The sequence below is a fragment of the Strix uralensis genome, chromosome 8 (genome assembly GCF_047716275.1).
Source record: "Strix uralensis isolate ZFMK-TIS-50842 chromosome 8, bStrUra1, whole genome shotgun sequence".
NCBI lineage: Eukaryota > Metazoa > Chordata > Aves > Strigiformes > Strigidae > Strix > Strix uralensis.
In genome coordinates, this window is record NC_133979.1 from 7154668 (window position 1) to 7161208 (window position 6541).

The following is a 6541-nucleotide window of genomic DNA, read 5'->3' on the forward strand; positions in this document are numbered from 1 at the left end:
ATGATCTTTTTGTTTTTTCTCCATAGAGCAGATGGCATTTATGTGCGAGGTATTTTCCATACTGACTGGGTACACACAAGAAAGAATAATAAGAGACAATGGTGAATCACCATTCATGAAAGAAAAGTAGAGTCAGAGGGGAAGCAGGTGTAAGAATTAATGATTTTGCCTGCAGTCCCAGAATGCCAGCCCCATCCTCTTCTACCTCCTGTTTACATCCCTCTTCCCTGCACAGGCCAAATTGCTGTCAATTAACCCAAACTTTCACTCTGCTTTCCCATGAGTGACCTAGATCCCCTCCCCCCCAAATGATCTGATCAATCTATCTTCAAAAAATGCAGTTAATACACCTGAAAATAGTCCAAGATCATCTGCCACACAGTGTGCCAGCATCGTCCCTCCCCTATAGGCCCTTGCTGGCTGGATGCATTCCCAAATATCTGCCTTCTTCCAAGCTCCAAGGTCTCCCACAGCAGTGTGTGCATCTGACTTAGCCAAAAGCTAGGTCATGCTACTCAGACTCCTGGTCACTTGAAGGTTTATAGCTACTTATTTTCCTTATAGTCTCATCCTTTCTACTTATTGCCTTAACATTGGAGGTGGGGCTGTGCTGCAGGTTTGGGATTCATACTCACATCTGAGAGGGAAAGGCTTCTATATCTGAAGTGGCAGTTCAAATCCTCATAGGTAGAAGATTAAGCTTGGAGAGAGGATTGGGTTTACAGTGAGGATTTCTTCCAGTTCCAGGTTTGCTGCTATTGAAAGGAATGGACATGCTTTGGTCTGCATTATGAGCAATTACTCTGCATCAGATAAAGTAAATTACACGTCGGACAATTAAATATGGTGGGGATTTTTAGGAATGAAGTTTTCACATTCTCAGATTGAACTCTCAGTTTTCTTATTTGGAAAGAAATGAGATGACAAATGCCATTTGTGCATACCGTTTTTGTCTCTAACACAAAATGAACATCCCTAACGTGCTCGCTTAGGTGCATTTACCTCCACATTTCCAACATGAACGCAGCTTAGATACAGGCAACACTATGCAGGAGGTAACATGCTAATTCTTGCTGACTGCAAGGTGGACTGGGCTGAATTTTTTGTGATCTGATATCAAACGAGTGTCACACTTCTCCCACATTCTGCAGTGCTATTACAGCTTTTGAAGAAGAGGTCAGTAGAAATCCAGAAGACTGTCGGTTTCTTTCTTATTGCGCTTCTTTCTTCCTAGCCAAGCCCACGAGGCCTGGGATCATCCACGATAAACCCCGAAGCCTATCACAGGGAGACAATGCATTTGCTGGGACCTTCTCCGTCTTGCAGTTACTTTTTAGCATACAGGATTCCCTTTTCGAGCACACCTCTCTCCTAGGACCCAACAGCTGCAGATGAGGCAGTCAATTCTGCTCTGCTGCTTTGCTGGGAAGAGAGAGGAATGTGATGGGGAAGAGAAGAAAAGTGCTGTTTGCCTCCAGTCCTTCTCTTGCTGGAGTGGAGGTGCCATTCAGGGCACCATTATGGCCCTGGAGAGAGAAGGAAAGAATGAAAGCCAAGGCTCAGCAAGATCAAGGCAAACCACAGCAATAGCCCCAAATGGAGCATGAGGTTAGTATCACAATATAGGTATGTCATGATAGTACATATATCTTTAAAATCACAGTCCTACAACAGTATTGTTGTACCAGCTTTACCACCAGCTTGTGCTCAGGCTCAGTACGTTCATCCTCAGGTGCAGAGGTAAGGATCTGTAGGACACGTGTACCACTTTAGTCAGCATTTCAAAAGATTTAACTAGACTTCATAACCTTTGCTTTCCCAGCTCCTGCCTCCCCATGGCAATGGAGAAAATAAAAACCAGGAAATATTCACAAATTACAGGATCTAATAACTTGTGCTTTAGGAGAATCATATTGCAGAGGTGATCTGTACATGTAGTCATCGGAGTCAATATCTTTAGTAATTTATTTCCCAACTGTGGCTCAAACTGTGATTATTACTTTTTAAAAACAATGTATTGCATGAATACCAAATACATTTCTTGGAGGTACTTAATGTCTCTCATTAATTGTGGAGAGAATTTGTTGCCTTCATCATAAATCAAACTATTTATTTCACTGGAAATATCCGTCTTTTCATTCAACATGAAGCACTCGCATACAACCTCATGTAATATTAAAGTCACTGCAACTTGTCTCTCAGCATCATTAAAATAAGGAATAAGGTACTCATCTCTCCTTAAAAATGCGAAGAAAAATGATTCAGCTGCAGTATCATCTCCTCTGTAGAAAGGATTTTGGGGTGACCAATCTTTTTTAAGAATGGCAAAATTGCATTGAAAAAATAACAAGTTCCTTTACCTTTTCTAAAATCCAAATGCATGAATTCTGATTCTTTCTTTCCCTCCCCTCACTTCTTTGCACCTAAAAAATCTTTTTAGAAAAACCAGTAACAAACTGAAGGGTGCAACCAGTCTATAAAGCTCAGGTGGGATGAAAAATCTAATTTTGAAACTTTGCAAACAAGTTGCTCTGAGTCAATTTTCCCACAGCTGAATCTATGCTCTTGTCTGGTCTAATTTCCCACAGGTAGTTATGGCATTGGCAATTTGAAGTATTTCATAAATAACTTGCTGGTATTCAGCATGATGCTTTATCTCCTCTCCTATAATTGAGTTATGCTGGTTTGACATTTTGATTCAGCACTGTAAAAAGAGCAGACTCAATTTACTGAAAATTCTGTGGTTGGTGCATTTAGGAAAAAATACTGATTCAATTTTGCAGTGCATTCATTAAGGGAAACATACTTACCTTACATTTGTTTGCAGAACCAAGTAGTCATTCATCAGGAATAAGAGGAACATGTTGCTCTCCTCCCTGGAGTGAGTCACAACTTTGGGCAGGTTCTGACCTGAGGCCTGGTTTCCACAAGGTTTTTCTGGTTTCCCAGATGGAGTCCAGTCCCATGGCTATTTGAAAGCCATCTGCAGAGCCATTCTGGTATTCTCTTGACCCTACATGAATATCTGAAGGGTTTCCATCTGCTACACACTGTGTGAAAGAAGAAGGAGAACACAGAGGCAGAGATAATGGCAGAGAGGCATGTCATTACAAGGTGTTATCTGTGGAATCCAGATTATCATAGTACACGTGAGAACTGGCAGCATGTAATGTTCATCAGCCAGCGGCCCACTCTCCCCTGCTGCTTCCCTCTTAATTCTGGGGGCAAACCCTGGGCCTTGCTTCTGCAAACCCTTTTGGAATTGATAGAGATTTTGCCTGAATGAGGCAAAATCTTGAGCTCAGGAGGCTCAAGATGCTGTCCCATCAACACCTTCATGACCCTTTGCAAAAGTCCATCCACAGCCAACAAAAGCCTGAACAACCCATTTTTTCCCAAAACTTTTAGGTGATGCTGCTTGACAGCTGATGGAAAAAAAATCCATGGTCCTTAACACCCTATTGCTACCAGCTTCTTTTTAACAAGGGGGAAAGGGAAGCTGTGGTTTCATTAAGATACTCTTCAGCTAGAGTATCCTGAAATATCAACTGCAAAAAAGGTGCTTATATGCAGCTCTTTGTATTTATGCTGTTTCCACTAATCAATTTCAACACTTTGTGTTGCTGTTGCTATCAAAATGTACTCCTCTGTATATAAAGCAAGGATGTTGAACAGTTTTTCTAAAGGATGTGGATTGGAAAAAGCATAGGAATAATGGAGAAGACTAAAAAGATGGTTTTAAGTAGTAAATAAAAACATACCTGAAATCTAAATTTTAGTATATTGGTCAGAGACACCTGGATAGATTCTTCCCAGAGGAATTTTATACAAATGTGCTATATAGACACACATACATATATAAATCAAATATCTCTACCTGTAGACCACACTCTCATAGTCACTAAGGAAAAACAGAATGACAGAAAAGGGAAGCTAAGTGCAATAATCCTGTTGACCACTAGAAATCAGCATCCTGTTTCCAAAGATCTACTCCAGAAATAAATGGTTGTTGGGAACTCGGACAGATCCCAGTGTTGGAGGTTGTTCAGATTACGTTTTCAAATTTTTCAATTTCTCAGTGTAGCAGAGATCTCTTTTTTGAACCAGAAATAGCCTCATATGGCTAGGAACTGACTCTCCAAAAACTTGTCCATTGCAAAATTCTCTCATCCTCTGCTTTTAATGTAATACATTCATGGATCTTTATCCAACTATTCAATATCTGTTAAAATATTAAGTCTATTTATATTTTTTTCTTAACTTTCTAAACTTCTAAACAAATGGCTAAGAAAATAACAAGTAGATCTTCCACAGACATCTACTAATTGACCATCTTATAGCTATAATAATTTCTAAATCTATTCGAAAAATTTTAAATTCCTTACCTCAAATTAAGAGACAGGATTTCTGTGAGCTTCAGGCTAATGCATGAAAACTTAAAAGCTTCTCATTTGTATTCATAGGAAATATCTGAATCTTTATGCTCTTCCTGCCTCATGTTTTCCAGAGCTTGAAGGATGGAACAATCTTGAGGATCTCTAGCAGTTGTCATGTTAGGAAAACAATTAAAACAGACATTGTTTTCTTCAATAAAACTATGACTTTTCTTTGGTCTTTCTTCCATAATTTAGAAATTGCAAAGGCCAAAGCTTTCAGGAATTATATTTAAATAAGGTGATTAATTATTAAAGTCATTAAGTACTTGATTGATATTGTGAGACCGCTGATTAGGTATTTTCTACTTAGATCCAAAGGCAAATTAAAAATTACAAGTGAATAGCCAGTTATTAATATTGAAATATCTAGAGAATGGTAAGGATGAGAAAAGTAGATCACTTTGGAGTGTGCTGCCACTTCTGTCAGTGTGACTCCAAAGAAAGAGGCAGCCAGTCCCAGAACTACCAGTGGGACCCAGCCAGCCCAGTCCCAGTGAAACCCATTGTGGGCTGCTGCTTGTGCTGCTCTGCTGGTATCTATAAATGTGCAGAGACAAAGCACACATTCTATATCCCACAGTCTGTGAGGCCTATTGCATGCTATTACACAATTCTTCTCCCATTTTTATTTTGCCCTTATGATTTGAAGAATTCCTCAACTTTGAAAAACAATAAAAAAGGGTCGTAGCAACTCCTGTGAATTTTATTAGCTTCTGTATGGCTGATGGTAGCAGAACAGCCCTGACTTTGCTTTACTACAGTCATTTAAACAACTTTAGCTTAAAATGTTCCCAGGGCAAAAATTAGGGCTACGCCTAACAAATACATTAAACCTTATTATGTCTATTAAGCACAGGGAGCCACCCTTATTGCGACTCACATTATGTTTGAAAGCTGTTCTGGGCAGCGTACTGAATTCCCTAATCAAACCAGCGTGGGAGGTACTTTTTTGTGACATTTAGAAACCCTCAATTACAAAATAACTAGCTAAAAGGGCAAAGAAGTAGATTTTCCTAACACAGTACCAAAAAAACATAAACAGGCATTGGACATAGGCAAAGAACTGGAAGCATTTTTGGTATCTTAACATACTCAAAATGAATAAAAAGCCCAATATCCGAGGGAAAAATAACCTTGTCACTTGAGGAATCAAACATTTAGAAATTACTCAAGAGACAAAGATCAATGAAATTTTGATCTGCAACATTCAAAATAGAATAGAGTATCTTTTATTACTTTAAAATATCTTTAATACTTTAAAATTTAAAAATTACAAAAGTGCTTGTTCGAGTTTGTATGGAGTTGAAATAACTTAAATCCTCTTTTTTCCATGTTCTCTAAGACTTTTATCAGTGGTTTAAAATGAAACATACGCTTCCAGAGTGTGTATCTCAGGACTGGGATCCTCAAAGGAAACCAGATGGCAAAAATCATAAATCTTTTTCCCTTCTGCTCTTTGACAGTCCCAGTCAAGACAGTTATGAGGCTGGAAGATCAGGTTTATGTTCTATTCTTAAAAAAATATTTACTTTGTACATCCAATGTGGTTTTAATTTTCTAGAAGTCCGCAGTAGCAAACACCAGTTTAGTGAGATAGTATATGCAGTTATACAAAAAACATATACCGCATTCTCTATTTCTTTTGGAGGCACTGGTGTATTATTTCACACAAGTAATGTGACTTAAGAGTAGCTTAGACTGGAAAAGCTTGGGGTTTTTTGATGTGTAATATTGGATAGTTGTAAAGAAGTTTAAATTTCCAGCATTATCATGCACAAAGATGTCACTCCCTAACAGCAGACAAGGATCTGGTCTTAAAAAGTTTAAGTACAACCAGAGACAAAACTGACATGGCAGGTAAATATTTTAGGCTTCATCTGCAAACAGAAGATATAATCTCTATGTGTACCGCCTTAACACAAACAGCATGGTTAAACGTTTTAGAAATTCTTTTGATCACTGATCTTAAAGAACCCTCACAAGATAAAAAGAAATTATCATTAATGTTCATGATTTCAAAGCTGAAAGCTTGAAAGACTTGAAAGCTCAAATATGACGGTTAAGACTATATTCGTTGTTCCTAAGACTTCTGGGGAAATAAAATG